This window comes from Argiope bruennichi, chromosome 3 (genome assembly GCF_947563725.1).
Source record: "Argiope bruennichi chromosome 3, qqArgBrue1.1, whole genome shotgun sequence".
NCBI classification, from domain to species: Eukaryota; Metazoa; Arthropoda; class Arachnida; order Araneae; family Araneidae; genus Argiope; species Argiope bruennichi.
In genome coordinates, this window is record NC_079153.1 from 68572504 (window position 1) to 68590667 (window position 18164).

The window sequence follows — 18164 nt, forward strand, 5'->3', positions numbered from 1 at the left end:
TCTGATTCTAAAGTTAAATAATATTTTTGTCCGATTATGTCATATTAGAGAAAAGAAGCCAAAATTTCTATATTTATTCATTGTCTATTAAGTTTTATTTTAAAAAAATATTCTTGATTTTCAAAGCTTTAATTGACTAAATTGGCTTTCAAAGCTTTATTATCAATTCTCCTTTTATTACTTTTCTGAGTAGACATTTTTATTGTTTTACACAAGCATCTTTTTTTGTACATATGAAAACGTCAATCATAAATGACATTTTTCAACTAATTACCCTGATTATCCTTATTCATTAGAGTTTGATAAGAGTATTCAAAATAATAAAAGTCAAACATTAATCTGCCGACAGTATCGGTTATTCTAATTAATTAAATACTTGATCTCATTAAGATCATAATCTTATTCATAGAGTGGGATTCTAATTGACTTTTGTGGGCTTATATTCAGAGGCGGATTTTCGATTAGGCAGTCTAGACAGCTGCCTAGAGTCGCCTGAATGAGTGCAGACTACAGGCAGATCAATGAAAAATGTCATTAACCTTATTAATAAATGATTTGTGAAAAATAAAATTCTATGAATTATAAAATATAGGATGACAATGTGTGTTTCAGTTGATTTGTTAATATCAATATTTTAAAAAATCAAAGCTATTTAACTACAATTTATAATGTATTGTAACATTAATTATTCATTTAACTGATTGTGTTATATTTCATTTGACAGATCTTATAATACAGCTTTGAGATATTGTACTCTTCTGCATTCATTTTCATAATGCACTTCTGGAACTTAGCTATAATTTAATCTATTAATTTAATCAAATTTTAAGAAACGATTATTTCAAAACTGGGAGAAAATAATTAACAAATACAGTTGTTCCTTTCTTTTTAGTGCATTAATAAAATTGTCCTAAAAAATAATTTTTATTAAGTTTATTTCCTCTGATTTCTATTTTGATTTATTTTGGAACGTAAAAAAATTTACTTACAGAATTAAAATAAAGAACATATTTATTCCATTTCTAAAATTTAATATATTACTACATTTATTAGTTCGATATTTATATGTTTCTTAACATGGCACCTCTGTAGCCTAATATTCCCTCTAACTAAATCTTTTTTTTTAATAAAAAGATGTCAAAAATAAATTCAAAGAGCGAACACTCCAGCTGCCTTTTCCATGTCTCGCTTTAAAGTTTTTGTACTGTATTTGAATTTTTTTTTTTAAACTGCAACAGTTTTTAATAAACGGCATTTAATCCTTGTCATCACTTTCCCGAGTTTAAAAATGTTAAGGATAAGAAAATTCGAACTATTCATTTAAAAAGATACTTAAATGAATCCCTGGCTTTCTGTTGTACCATCTGCTATCAGCGGAGCTCTCGTTACAGGCGACTTCATCCACTTGAAGCTCTTGTAATTCCACGCCAGTATGCCGGAATCCATTCGATTCGGACACAGCGGCTTTTTAACTCCTTATCAGTGTTTACAATCAGGAATCGCTACTTGCTAATGCTTTTTCGTGTTCCGAGAAAATTTGAAGGACTTTTTTTTATTACAGTTTTGGGAGCATCGGCACTGGACAATATGTATGATTTTTTTAGGGGGTATATTTGTAAGGTATCTTTAGACTAAACCAGGGTAATTTTCTTTATTCGGTATTCTCGTATTCTTTACATATAACACATGTTGTTGTTGTTTTTTTTTGTCTCTAATTTGATATAGATCCTCTAATTCGAATGTTAAAACTGCATACCAAATTTCATAAACCGTGTTTTAAAATTATCTTATTTGCATATACATGGTCAGACAACAAATGCATGGATTAGTTCTAAAATTTATCAGAGATCTTCACTTTTTATTTTATATTTCATCTATCTAACCCTTTTTTATTCTTTATATTCACATATTAGTCATCTTTGGCGTCATCTTTCAATTAAAACATTAATATAAAACTTTATGCCCATGACTCCATCATATTATCAGGCATTAAAGTAGTGTTATTTTAGTTGTCTTGCATATGCTCTGTTCATTGTATATATAAACTTTTCTAACAGAAACCATTTCTATTACATCATAGCGCTATTATGTCCGGTTCATCTCTAAATTTATTTATTTAACGGTTTCGTAACTTCACCTTTTTTTTTTATTTTCTCTGTTAATTAAGTAGGTATTGAATAGGATCCTTTAGATTTCAACTATGTAAGAAAATCGCGCTTTTAAATTGATAATTACTTTCTTTTCATTCTTAACAATGAACAAATAATATTATGATACTTAAAAATATGTTTAAAAGTTTATTAAATCTAGGCTAAAGAATTTTACTGCAAACGAAGTGGTATTATTGAAAACACAATTTTTTGGACTTTAAAACGGTGAAAAAAATTATTTTTGTGTGTTCATATTTTCGAAAAATAATGCGAAAAAAACATCAAAACCTAGCTAAATAGAGATAGTCCGGCTGACAGATTGACCAAAAATTCCAGAACATGAATACGATTTATCAATATAAAAATAAAGAAAAATCTGTTATCCCAAACAGATCAATTATGGTTCCCAAAAATATATATATAAGGCTTGTATGTTGTTTGACTGATTGATATTTTACTCTGGAAGCTCTAAGACAAAACATATTATAAAATTCTGAAATATTTATGATAACAATATTTTTCGTTTGTACATAAGATACGAATGATTTATGATAAAATATGCGGCATGTATAAATGTTATGAAATATATGCCATTTAGACAGTTTGTATAAAATATACATTTCATTCTATTTATCGATATTTTCACTTTGAAAATTTTCATCATTAGTTAGGACGCGTGATATACTTTGTATATCGTCCCTTTAACCGGACTATCAGCTTGCTTTAAGTTTTTACTTTGATGACTTGTTTAAAATTTTTATCTGTGCATTTCTAAGAAGATTGCAAAAAAAAGCAAAGACAGCAAATGCGTAAACGCTTATTTATTACATGATTTTAAATATTGATAAAAATGTTTAAAACTGATTGTACACAAATTTTAAGAGCAGCTCTGTTACAAATAAGAAATTACTCTATTTTTTATTTAAATTCGTTACAAGAAAAAATCACAATATTTCTAATATTTAGAATTTAGGTATACCCAAAATTTTTCTGGGTTCAAAGTAAATATTCATCAACAGATTTTCTTTTGTTAAAATGTTAATGTTAAAATATGATCCTACACTATGAAAAAAAAATTATCTTATTTTCGTTTCTAATTTTTTTCTTCGCAATTGGTGACCACTTGGTACACCGAAATTAATAATTGTTATAAATTTCAATTAAATATTTGTATAACTTTATCTTAATGATTTCTTCTACAAATTTTATTTTAAGTCCACATTTTGGTAGAAATATGCTACTTCAAAATTTTGAACATTTTCTGACATTATTCTGTTATGTGTTTTCCTAATTTTCTGCCAATATCTTTATATATTTAATAATAATAATGGAACGAATAGTAGTGTTTAAAAATTTCTCAATGTTTCATTATTTTGAACTTAAATTTGAATCAGAAGTATAATAAATTTTATTAAAAGCCATGCCTTATACTGAAACCTACTCCACGAGGGAAAATATACTTAAACTTCATATTTTGAACATAACAAAGGGTAGGACCAATCTGAATTTCGATTCAACAATGAAATATATCGCTGTAAAATAAGATAATACTATTTTTTAAATTTATTAAAATAATTTAAAAATTATATTGCAAAACCTTGATATCATTGAAGCAAAACCTTGATAATTTTCCAAATTTGAAATGTCGTGTAAAATTACATTTATGCTGTATTATTTTTTGAAATCATTAGGAAAAAATCAACACTTCATTTAATTTTTTTAAGTAATTTACATTTCAAAAGAATTTCGTTCCAAGATGCATGCACATTCTCACTTTCCAAGGTATAATATATGAGCCAACTTTTATATTTTTTGATCAAACAGTTTGATTTGTTGAGCTCCAAAATACGTGCAAACATACAGAAACAAAACACATGCATATTCAATATTATTACAGGTATAAACTATATAGAAAACTATTAAGATATTTCTAATATTTTTAAATTCCTTCTTTGCTATAGCTCCATTAAAAATGAGATCGGTTCTATGTAATTCGTATTTGTTCATTTAATTTAACTGGTTAATCAAAATAACTATTTAAAATATTCTTCATATATAGATGCCATATTTCTTTTTTACTGAAAGATTGTAAATTATCAAACCTTTTTGTTCGTTTCATTTTCTATCGATTTAAAAATGAGTCAAAAATATTAAAAATGCAGTGAAAAAAGTAAAATCGTGTGTTATGATGAAGGCAATGAAAATCGATATATAAACTCTTTTTTTATAAAATTTAGCTTCAAAAAACCATTAAAAATATCTCAGAGTTATCCATCAATTATTCAAAAATTTGCATCGATAATATTGGATATTTAGATCAATTAGAATTGAACACAGATAGAATGTCACTACTAAAGAGAAAAGTATTAAGTGTTATTAAAGAAACGTAACATTATTTCACTATAAGCTCCAACAACAGAATATTGTTTATCCAATATAATTATTATCTGATGATGTTATATATCAGTTATAAATTAATAGTTGCTTAACTATTTTATCTAATCGTTTAAACCTCATGATCTTCAAAGGTATAATTGTCTTGTGATATTGTGCATACCATCTCTAATTTAAGTTATCTTGCAGTATCACTGCCATTTTATTTCACAGTGGGTTTCAAAATTTACGTAGATTCGAGACATTTGACAGATATCATACGAGTGTAAATTTGTAGTTTTCTATCAAATTTTCAGCGGAAGTCATTCAATCTGACTGGCTGGCTGTTCGAGTACAAATAACTGGTCAGATAATATCTAGAGTTTAGGTTTAGCACCTAAAATGTAGATTATTTTGAACCAAATCTTTAAAATATTGGCCATCTGTCGATCTGTATTTTACATGCATGTAACGCAATGTCTTATATTAATAAAATTCGGTAAATGATCTGATGATTGCGTATCAAAGTTTGAGTGCAATCGGTTGGAAAAAACGCGTCTAAAATGTATATTCGCATGAGATATTCAGTATGGTAGATTCATACAGAAGATCTATATTTCATGACTATAGTTAGCCAATGGCATGCAAGAAATTCACAGTCTTATCCAAGGACCACAATTTTATGCAGGGTTATACACTCTTTTTTACTCTCCTATGAAACCTTTGCTGGAAAGTATGCAAGAACGTTTCCGGGAGACCACTTCCGCTGGTTTTTAACTGTGATCATATACACGTTTATGGACAGACAGTCTTTTCGTTGATGTATTTCAACCAAAATTTGATCAGATCTCGACTACATTGATATAAAAACCTTATATCAAATTTCGTTTGCCTAGGTTTCTTTCTTTTTAATCGTTTTTATATTTTTGTGTACACAGACAGGCCTAAAAATAGAAATTGTCTTTTGCTATCAAACACGGGGAGGTCTAAGGCTCCGAAATTTATCAATATATCGAAATCAAACTTTTCGACTAGTACACTACCTTCCTTTCATATAAGAGAAAGTTAAACGGGAGAAATCATTCGACATCATTTACTTATAAAAATATTCAGAGCAAATACCAAATTGTAGAACACACACGATTTGTTATTCAAAGATATAATCGAAATACTTTAGGACACTTAGCAGCAAAAACATATAAAAGTAGCTTTTCATTCCGCCCAAATCAAACGGAAAATAATAACCAACAACCATCTCCATAAGGCACACCTCTTTCGTTACTACGTTAAAAATAGCCAGCTCCATTTGCGTGACGAAACACCCAAAGTAAATAAATACGTTCCATTAATGTTATTGAAGAAAGAAACAGCAACAATGACGCCCCTCAGAAACTAGGATCGCCGCCTAAATAAATCAAAGGACAAAATACATCCTATTTAGGCGATGGGGCTGAGCAAATACTTTATCACTAATAATAAATACACTCCAAACAAGATCGCAGCCTGGACGCACTTCTACCTACAATAGACCCATTCAATACACGCGAAAAAACGTAGCCAAGGAGGCGTGGGAGATGCCAGTTTGGCGATCGCTTACTAGAGGTGTTATCGCTTAGCAGAATCTTAAGAGTAGTGGACAGTAGCAGAAAAATTGAGACATAATTGTTCGATTAGCGCCAGCCTCGTCATTGACCGTTCAACTCGGCCGTGTATGATGAGTGATGGGTTATGTAAAGCGGTTTCGCTACCATATCACGCTTTTAATTGTTGTGGTGCAAGTGGAGTGATTTTGTCTTGCGAAATTTGCTCGCCGCTTGGTAAGTGTTCAGATGAAATTTCTGTAATGTATATTCTGTATGTTCTCTTTAAATCTTTTGAGAATCATATGATATTTGTAGATTAGTTTAACTTACTTAAAAGCTAACTTCAAATTTACAACAATCGCTTTTCGTAGCTGGAGATTCAATTGGAAGTTGCCTTACAGGTTAGTTTAATTTTTATAGTTTTTTTTTTCTTCTATAAAGTGTTTCATTTTGGTACGGAAAGAATTATAGAATAAAAGTTCCAGGTATTTTAAACATTCGAAACTCTTCTTTTAATAAATAATTTTAAACGTACCAAATGTCTATATCATTTTTTCTATAAAAACGTGCTTACTTTGAGGAATGGTATTGGTATAATTCTAATGCTTTGTTATTAACGCATTAACTGACGCGCTGAATTTCTTATAATCTAATTTATATGGGCCCACCGGTGACCCCCTAAGGCAATCAAGATATTAATAATATTACAATAATAATAAATTCTTGATTCTCGGTGAAATCGCCACAGATACAGTGGATAAGCTAATATCTCGAGTAATTCGAAAGTTCCAAAAACAGACGCAAATCGTCATGAAAATTGTTCTGAATTAATTGTATTTAGAATTAGGAGTTTCTTTGTGACTTCAGAAACAATACATTACTGCTGTTACAAATTTTTCAATATATATATATATATATATTTACAAAAAATGAGGTTAATTGTTTTCTTTTTTGTTTGTGTGCTTAAATACTTCCTTTTCACTTTCTCGTATACGAAGTATACAAAGAGAAAGTACTGTAATCGCAAAAACGTCGCACGCTAAAATTTTTACTAAGTGAACGTTTCACGTTTCAGATCTTCCTGAGTCCGAAAAACAAATTTTTGGAATAATATATATCCATCTATCTATGTATCTGCCAATTATATATCTATGAACATGAATATTCAGAAATTATTTGAGTTAAATGAATGAAATTTGGAGTATAGTCTTTGGCTAAATTTGTAGATTTCTATCAAATATTGAGCGAAATCCGTTCAAAGTATATTTCTCTGTCTGTAATATAAGTTAACATTATACCTACAAAACGAAGAAAGATAGATAAATAAAGTTGATACGTAGATTTAGCACCTAAAGCGTAGATATGCAATAAATTCGGAACTAAATCCTTCAAGGAATAAACAGTCCAGTAGGTTTGTACTTTCACAAGAGCGTAAGCATATACATATATAGTAATCCGGCTTACATATAATAGAATGTACGGGCAGACAAACAATCAATTCTTTGACGGATATCATTCAGAATTTGATACTGATTTGTATTTGAGATGCTAACATCGTGAACTAAATTTTTCTGACATAATTCTTTGCAATTTGAAGTTATACATTTGGACAGAGAAACAGATAAACCTCGTGTGAATGGGTTCCATTCAAAACTTAAAATCTTCAGATTTATTTTTAAAGCTTCATATGAAATTTTATCTGTCGAGCCCATAGCGGTTTTGGTTTATCGTGTTCATAGACAGACAGACAGACATAATCAAAAATATATTTCATATTCGAGTTCGAATGCTTTGACGGTACCAATACTTCCTCCTTATATAGTTCGTACAGGAGCAGATAAAAACGAAACGAAATGGATAAGTCCAATATGATATATGTCTGTGACGAATCCGTCACCTGAAAGAGGTTCCCATAAGTTTCATATAAAATAGATTCATATTTTTCTGCACCATTTTATGAATCTACGTAAGATACAACTACGTTACGTTACTTTCATTTACATGTATTTATATCCTTGTTGCTATTCCATTCGATGAAAATTTGTATGCATTTATTTATATTCCATAAAAAATTTTAAAGTTTTGAAAATCAGAGGAAAAAGTAACACATCAAACTAACTGAAGTTATTCAAAAGATAATTTTCAAGTTTTAAAATAGCATAAAACCCATTTTATTTCGGGTGATCAGAGACAAACCATCTTTGGGAAATAGTTATTTTGTTGCGTTTTAGAAAAAAAGTTATTGATTGAAATTATGAATATTTGCTTTCATAGTATTATTCCCATTTCTATTTTTGGAAAAACTATTTTCTAATATTAAATTTTTAAAAATTAAGCTTCAAAACATGTCTAATGAAATTTTTCACTCGAAAATGTCGAGGTTTTCCGAAAAATTTTTATAACATAGATATAAATTCAACAAGGCTTTAATTTATTGCTTTTGAAGTCTTTATGCGTGCTATCCAATGATGTTAAAATATTTGTCATATATATCTCAACAAAACTGTGCCAATATATGCCAATATCGTTAAAATTATACGATGTAGAAAAATTTAGCTCTCTGTAATATTTTTTTTTCTGTAAAGATTCTAATGCTAAAACTTATTTTGTATAGAGGCCTAATTTAAGAACTTATATGTGTTTTGATTATATCCGATTTCTCTCTTCATTTCATAAACCTTCTATTACTATTTTAATTGGTTTTAAATATAAAGTTTTAAAAAAGAATTACTTAGAATTACTCAAATTGAGGTATTATATTCACTTAAATAAGGAGAGAGAAAAATTACATAGAAATAAATTTCAGGCACATAATTTTCGCTTCAGAATTTTTTTCAGTGAAAGCTATATTTTTGTCGTTTCTTATGGCACTTATCATAGACAAGCCCTCTGACAAAGTCAGTGGTCTTAAGCCGAGAGAGCGTCTCTCGTAGCGCCGTCAACTAGGGCAAAGAGTGCGTCTTAGCTACTCATGCCTCACATTCGCTTGCACAGCCCCTTTTGACAGGGGGACACATTCACATACCTCACAGATAGTACGCAGATGAAAAACAACCATGCCCAGGCCAGGACTCGAACCTGGGGAAGATTACGGGGAAGACGCACTACCCCCCTGCCAGGACACTGGCGGAGATGAGTTTAGTGCGTTTAATTAATAAGCGAGAATGTTTTTAATTTTCTATAAAAATCATTAACCTTTTTACCTCATTGAATACAGTTTTTGTTTAGTTTTAGTTTTAAGGTCTGATATTGTTTTCGTTTATAGCTATTATTTCCCTCATAATGAAAAAAAAAATTCTAAATAGATTTTTTTAACTTAAAATAGTTGTTTTGGCATTTCTTTAGATTCGTAAAAATTTCACATCATTTCAAATTGAAAAATAATAGTTTAGAAAATTTTAAAAATTGATATAAAACCACTTATACATATGTAAACACTAATTAACCATATGCCTTCTTTCACCATTTCCTTCCATTTAAGTAATATGGAATTTTTTAAAGGAATGCTGCCTGCAGCGTCATTCTCATTCTTTACCTGATTTCTATTCTTACCATAGTCCAAAATTGTCAATAAAGTAATAGTATAATTCCAAAACTGGACCTTAATCTAACCTACTTTTGCACATTTACATTTTAGTAAAATGTTGGTAAAAGGAAGGAATTCTCGTGACATGTGAACTTTTCGCAATCTTTATTTTGACCTTTTCAAAATGTGTATGATTGTGCAAAGATAATTTTAAGTAAAAAAAGAATCAGAACACTGTCACTGGATTCAACTGGCGTGACATTTCGTTCAAAAACTTTGTCGTGAACTGCAACAAAAATAAATGAGGTTCTCATACAATGAGTTTGCTATCAGATATTTCCAAGCATGCTCTGTGCTTCAAGTAGGTTTTTAATCTCAACTAACGATTTTAATCACGGCATCTCTGATCTGCTATTTAGTGACATCAAAAGCAATGTGGTAGGCAGGAAGTGATTTTATTTTTCTTTTTTAACTCAAAACAGTCGCTTTCTGTTGACAGAAGGAAACAAGTATGTAAAAATATTTACACAAGCTCTTGCTTTCAGTGCTATTTTAAGCCTCATGAGTATAAATCATAAAAGAAGGGTGTGGATTTCGATTAAAAATAAGCATGATCGGCAATAATTTTATCTATATAAATCTGTCTCAATATGACTTCATTCGGTTTTCCAGGAATCAGAAAATTTTACTTTTATTTATATGTTTTGTATATGTTTCTTTTTAAATCGCGAAATCAACTAAAAATAACTCTTTTTCAAGAACTGATCGAAATCTGAACAATAATGCTGTATAAGGCAGAAATGCATGTTACTTTTTAATGGAATCAATTCATTGTCACGCCATTTCTTATGAAAGTAATTGCGCATGTCATTTAACATTCAACTGCAAAAAAAATTGACGTTATGATGTGAATTCAAGTCCTTATTTAACACGTCTTTAATTTAACTTGACTTGTTTTATGTTTTCAAACATAGCATTTTAAATAGATTTCTCACTTCTTGAAGTACACTAGTTTTCAAGTTTCTTACACTTGTGTGCTTTCGGTAACAATACATTTTTAAAATATTTTCATAATTTAATTATCAATTAATATAATCAAATTTTTATTTCATACACGTGTCGCCCATAATAATAAAATGAAAAAAATAATTACTCTAAAATTGAGTGATAGTTATATAATTAATTATAAATTAATGAACAAAATATAAAAAATAAGTCATATATAAAAATTTTACTTTTTAATAAATTATGAAAAAATATAGTTAAAAACTATTTTTTTTTTTTTTATTATTTATTTATTATGTTTTGCTTGCTTCGTAGTTAGCAAATTGTTATTGAAGCTAAGCTCATGATTTTTATCATCTGAATAAAAATTGATCTCTTAAATATCTAAACTATGTAACAAAGAGTAAACATATTTTTCTGAAGGCTGAAGAAGGTTCCGGGTTCATATTTTAAACATGGAAGAGACTCGTTTATTGTATCCAAAATTTCATTAAAACGTCTAAGAGATTTAAAAGGAACTTAAATTATTCATTGGGAATCAATAGTATTTAGAAATAAATATTAGGGCATAAGTAATATTTAAAATCCTTTAGATATTTATTTTTAATACAATTAATGGTAAATGAGTTAGCAAAATAAAAATTGAAAAGATATGCATTTAAAACTCACTGTTGCTGTACCAATAATAAATTATTTAATTTGCTTTCAAAAAAATGTCAACGATGTAATGTTCATAATGAAATGAAAAATAACAAGTAACGAAAAAAATATTTCTTTCATTAAGTTTTTGACAAAGCATATCATATTTTTGATTGAGAAAAACAATTTTTTGGGATTTTGTTCTTCAAAGATCAAAATCTTATTAATTAAAATGTATTAATAACAAATGGAAAATTTTTATTTAAGGAGTTTCCTAAAGATATAATTTGTAAAAATACATTTGTAATTCGATAAAATGTATTGTTAGTTACTTCCGTTGTTTTAGAAATTATATTAAACATTTTAATTCTTCTTTCTAATTATATTTCATCTTTCTTCAAAAGTAGTCGTTTGTCTTTGACCAATACTCCTTTTTATCAAAAGTAGTCGTTTGTCTTTGACCAATACTCCTTTGTATCAAAAGTAGTCGTTCAAAAAAGTTGTTTGCTTTTATCAATATTTTTATTTATATTTTACCAATATACTGTTTCTCATAACAAACTTTTTTCATTTCAGCAAATTGTTTCAAATCTAATGTTATATTAAGATCCACCTGTGAATTGCAATAAAACGTATCGCTAACAATTTCCATTACACCTGAATTTTACTTAAGGCTTTAAAAATTATTAAATTAATTTGATATTTTTCAGCGTTCTTGAAATATATATAATTTAAGCAAAATAAATCGTTTTTACCTTCGGAACACGGCGGGCAAATGAAATAAAAAAAAATCAATCTTCCGTGGAAAGAAAAGCATTTATTTATCCCGTAACTCATTTTCACTCCAACAAATGAAATATCACTTCATTTTTACGTTATATTTCATTTTGATTCATCACCGTTTTCAACTCATTATTCAATTGAAACGAAACTATTCGAAAATTGCTCCAACAAATGATTTGAGTTTAGGTTATGATCGAACGTTCAGGAAAGAAAAACTAAAGAAAGACTTCATCATTCTTCAAACCTGAATGTTAATGGCATAAAAAAGCGGAAATTAGAAACACATTATACGCGGGATGAATTGATTTTAACATTATCCGTCTATTCTACGGCGCTATTGAAACGTTCTTAAAACAATGTTTAATGTAGAGTTAATAGTGCCCGGTAAGCTGGACTTGAAAATAGTTGAGAAAATGGCTTAAGCGTTCTAGGAAATAATCGCGGATAGGTTGAAAGAAAAAAGAATTGGGATATTTTTTGGAGTATCAAAAGCTTTTAAAATTTGTGAAAGTGTTTCTAACTGCGCGAAAATCAAAAAGATTAATGCCTTTAATTTTAGGTTTTGCAAGAATTTTCTGTGAACTGTTACTAACTTTGATACGAGTAATTTTCATTGAAAATTTTACTTAGTTCACACTTTACTTTTATTGTTTCATTTAAAATAAATTATTTGTCTTTCTTTAGCTGAAATGCATAGCTTACCAGATTTCTTTTAAAGAAAAAAACAGTTCATTGATTATAAATATGATAGTGAAGTGAGTTTAGAATGCGTTTTAACAACTATGAGTTTTAAGAAGACAGTTTTTAATATTTGAATCTTTTCAGAATAAGAGATGGGATATTTCTTTATTTCATAAAAAATTCTACGAAATATGTTCATACTAAACAGATTATTCAGAAATATCATATTTTTTCATAATATTTGCAGTCTATATAGAAAATGGCATTAATCTTTAAATTTATTCGTATTTATTTTCATATTTATGCAATAAATTCCCTTTTATCCGTAGAATCGATGGCGTGGCGAGAGCGGATAATCCTCGAACTAAACGGAACTAGACACATATCTGCAGAATTTCTTTTTACAGCTGGGATGGCATACATATAATGATGACTTAATACATAATACATTAAAAATTGCTGATTTGCATTTTTACAAATAAAAAAATTGTGTGCGTTAATTTATCTCTTTTTTTTTAATTGTAACTTTTTAATTATAGACTTTGGTGACCAGCTGGTTTGCTAGGAATATTGGTTGTGTTTAAAATCATATGCAAAGTAATATATTTGTACACATGTCTTGTTTATATCTTAATGCATATGATTTCCTCAAAAAATTAATTGTAAACATCAAATTGCGGCAAACATTAAAGTCATGTTATTTTGTAGTCTTATACTTGTTCTATATATTATATACATGAACATGTTTGTTGAGAATATACTGTTTATAGCGGAGGTTATCAAGTTCCAATACATCTTAGTGTCACTGAAAGCTAAAATATCTAGATAATCTATTTCAAATTTCACATTGTCTTTTGTGATAATTTGATTTCATTTTCTGATTCTTCATGTAAGTAACGGCGATAATAAGTTTAATCTTTTTTTCTTGGTTTTCAACAATTTGAAAAAACCCTAATTTGATATATATATATATATATATATGATAAAACAATGAAAACAATTTTAATTTCATTGTAACAATGAAACGTACTGCTAAAAATTATTTTAAAAAATTGCATTGCCAAACATTAGAAAAAGTTGTACGAGAACAAAATTGGTAGAATTAAAAAAAAATTATTTTATGATGGTGTAAAAATTATTTTAATACTATAATAAAATCTGTTTCACTTTCAGTAATAAGATAATATTCACTTTTACTATAATAAAAATAATGCAACAATTTTTTTTTTTATTTTCACAATTTAGGGAAAATTACATGAATGATAACATTAAAAGTTAATTTTATAATTGTGTATTAAAAACTAATTTTATATGGTAAAATTTTGGAAGCTATGATGGTATAGCGTCTCTTAATTTTAATTAATTAAATTTATAATTTAGATTTTAAAAAAAACATTCACTTTGAGATACATCTTCCCACATTATAAAGTATATCTGGGCCAAATTTGAAATAGCTCGGTCAAACGAACTAACCTGTGGAGCTCCAATATGCATAAGTTCTGCTTTATTATTAGTAGGGATTAAAAAATGCAGTCAAAGAATCATTCAATAACATAATAATAATGTTTATTTTTCCCTAATTAGTTTGTTTTCCTTTGCTTATCGCTTGTTTGAGGAAGAAAATAAACGTTCGGTTATATAAACTTGTTTAATTTTATCTTGCAACAGCAGAATAATTTCTCTTAGAATTTCAAAGGGAATTCTACTTTTCCTTTTGAAATCTTGAAACTCAGTTCTGTGAAAAGTGTAACAATCTAAAATGCTGGAGTAGCAAATCAGAGGGAACGAATGGTAATGAAAGTCTTGCTGCCATTCGTAAGTAATGAATCCTGTTCTATTTTGTATGCAGAACCGAATCTTTGAAACCCAAAAAGCCGCTCTTGTATGGAAAAATCGCTTGGGTTTATTTATTTGAATCTAAATAGTTTAAATACATTGTGTATTTCAGAACTTACCATGCGCGCATTGTATCTTAGGTGCTTTATTTTGAATACATGTTACGTATTTAAAGTGGTTGGAATTAAAAGTCGAAAGTAGAGAGCATTGTAAAGAAATAAATGGTGCTCGCAAAGGCGGAAAATCTAGATGGCATGCATTTTAGAACGAGGAGGGGAAAAAAATAAAAGATACAAAATGTTTCTAAAAAATGAGGAAAAGCAAGGCAAATGAAGTGCAGTGGAATTCCAAGTACAGTAAAATCGGTTAATTCGAAATTGCAAGGATCATGAAAATATTAGAATTTACCAAAAGAACAATTATGTCTGAAAATGAGAACAACAAAAGAAGGCGACCATTTAAAATCTTCCTTTTTAACGATGAAAGTATTCCTCGTCATTAAATGAAAACCGCGTGGCACCCAAAACCGCACTAACTTTAACTATAGCATTAAAATGATAATAAAGATTTATTTTATGTTTTTTTTTATTTTAATGAAAAATATTTAATTTGTAAATGGGCGATTTTTTAATAAAGATAGAAATTATAATTTTTTATAAAGTGTTTAATAACAATAATCTGAAAACATAGTAATTTAATAAGTAAATTTATTTATTACAATTACTTATTCAGCATTTGATGCTCAAATTGAATCATGGAACTTTTGTGTAGATATGGAGGCTTATTTGACCAATCAAAATAAATTTGAATTTTAAACGATATTTTAACGATATGTAAAATGGAAATTCAAAGGGTCAGAGAAAATTTAGCATGTTTCACAAATTAGTATTAGAAATATTAAACTATGTTTGTAACATATCAATTCATTTATCTTACATCCACATGGTACTGACCATGAACCTAAGCCGAAAATGCTTGCAAATATTGCTAATTGATTCAATAGTATTGTGGTGAAAGCTTATAAGCCAGTTAACAGCTACGCTACCCGAACAATTACTTTTGTATCGTGGTCATGTTACTGGGCTGCGAACCACAAGGTCCCAGGTTCTATCCCCGCGCATCACAATCTTCCACATTGGTGACCTCGGAAGATGAACCTTCACCCTTCTTACAGCTGTTGTGGCACAATCATTCTTGTGAATTTAACGTTAATTGCTACGGTACATACAAAATGTTAAAGGAAAGCAACATATACCAAATTTGACATAAGAATGTTGATGTCAAGTAATGCCTTTCTAAAATAACCAATTAGTGTATTCTCCCTTTGAAATTCTCGGAGATTGAATGGAATGAATATTTGAGATGAATACCTTTTGAGAGATTGGGTTTAATATTTGATATGAATCAGAAAGTTTGGTATAAAGAACATATATTAAAATCCATGCATCAAACATTGTGTTTTTTTAAGTTATTTAACAAATCATGGGTTGATAACTCTTGGCGGATTTAATTCAAAATTTGATACAAACTCACTATTCTATGTAAACTTGGAACGAATTTTATTGATCTAAACCACATCATAACAGATAATTTTTTTAATTAAGTGGTAATGTTTTATCAATACTTTGAAATGGGATTTTTGAAGTTACAATATTTCTTAATGTTTCATATGCAAAATATACTTAAAAATAGCTGTCACATTATTGCGGAAATCCATTCGACGGGCGTATACAATGCAAGAAATTTAACACGTCCCAAAGGAAGTACGTCCCGTCATCGATGGGAGGAGCCAGATCCCCCACCTATTAGTGTACCCTCCAGGGTGGCGAGATCCAACCACCATGCCGGAAGCATCTCATCCTCATTTCGAGGTGCACCCCATAGGGTATAACACGTTAGATAATGAAAAAAACTATCTTAATATATATTCACTAAATAAACAAAAAGCATAATTAGCAAAAATAAAGTCGTGATGTACACAAAAAGCTGCACTTGCAGAAAATGCGAAACAAAATCAGATAGAAAAATCTTTCGAAAATGATAATAATTTCCTAAATGAACAACTAAAGAGCTCGCTCATCGTCAACTCTGGAGAGAGAATTCGCTTGACTGATTTTAGCTCTTTTGCGTTTATATATATTTTCTAACTGACTATAGCATTATCTATAAGTATTCCTGGAACTATAGTCCTTAAAGATATATCTCCAGCAATCCTGCATTTTCTGGGGCCTTAGTTTTTGTCGCGTTTTGTCGCCAAATTCATTAATAATTGATAAGTTGTTGCCAAATTTAGAGTCATTAATTAACCTGGCATCCATTAAGCAAATCCATAAATCTTTTTTTTTTCTTCCAGTGATAAAACTCACGTTGTAGGAAAGCAACATTACAGATTCGTTATAATATTAAATATAAATACTTAAAATAATTAGAATGAGAATTAAACGTTTTTTCGTATTTATAACAGTTCCTTTTATTTTCGCACTTTTAAATATTTTAGGGTCATATTCGGAATATTTAAATGAGTGAAGTTGCAAATTATGTAATTTTCTCTGTCCTTTCTGTCAACTAAAAAATTATTTACTTTTTATTATTATTATTATTATTAAAAAGCAAACACAGAATATGTATTCCCTTGTAACTTATCCCTTCTCAAAACACTTCAGCCATCATATATTTAAATATTTCTCTCACAATCTCCTTTTTCATTTTTTTCTGTGATACAGTTTGATATCTTTATTTTCTCTAATAATTAAATTCGACATTGATAAATTCTGCTCATATCTCACCCTCCGCACTCTATCAAACACATATTCCAAGTGACTGCTGAAGTAAATGAATAAATAAACAGAAACTAATAAAAAAGGAACCTATATGTCTCAAATACTCATATTCGAGAACTACACAAGTTCGGCTGTTCTGACACCAGCTTTTGTCTCCCCGCTGGAACGGCGGGAAACATCATTCGTTTAATGGAACTTTTCAGACGACAGATTTAATATACTTTCCCCCCATCTGAATGATGAGGAAAATTGCACTGAATTATAATTAATATTTCGGTGAGCTTTATATTTTCTTCTGCGTCCTTCTTTTCATTACAACAGCAGAAGAGAGGAACAAAAGCTGGCGACCCAAATCTGACATTTTGGATTTATAAAACTCCCCAACAACGTTTAATGAAGTGAGTGGTGAAAGAGGGAAATGTGTTATGCGGAAAAATGTGGATAAATCGTCCCGGAGCTAAGCGTGTGTCACTATGTCTAGGTTTTGAAAGAAAAAAAAGTAATAAGTTTTTCGAAATACTTTTATGGCCATTATGGTTTTATTTTGTACCTTTTTTAAGTCACACTGTTGACTGCTATTTATATCAATTTATCATTTTAAACGTTAATAATACCCCAAATGTAGGAAACATAAAATATATTAGCTCTTGTAATGAAATAGCACATTAAAGAATACTAAATAGAACATTTGGTTCTATGTATTTACATGTTTTTAAGGTATGTGGCTACCCACAGGATAAATGTTGTGGAAAATGATATAAAAAATTCCTTTTTTTTTTAATTTTTGCATAAAATTGACGAAAAAATA

General features: G+C 28.8%; 1 protein-coding gene across 3 annotated transcripts in view; it reads left to right on the forward strand.

Moving 5' to 3' along the window:
• Positions 1 to 18164, forward strand: part of LOC129963619 (heparan sulfate glucosamine 3-O-sulfotransferase 1-like) — a 160662-nt gene that overhangs the window by 70021 nt on the left and 72477 nt on the right. Inside the window, exons 1-2 of one of the 3 annotated variants that reach the window (XM_056078096.1) lie at positions 5959 to 6340; positions 6478 to 6507. The exons of 1 other annotated variant lie outside the window; for it this stretch is intronic. The gene's annotated coding sequence lies outside the window, so the exon portion shown is untranslated. Of the gene's footprint in view, positions 1 to 5958; positions 6341 to 6477; positions 6508 to 18164 lie in introns of those variants that run through there. One more of the 3 variants, XM_056078094.1, reaches the window with a different exon arrangement.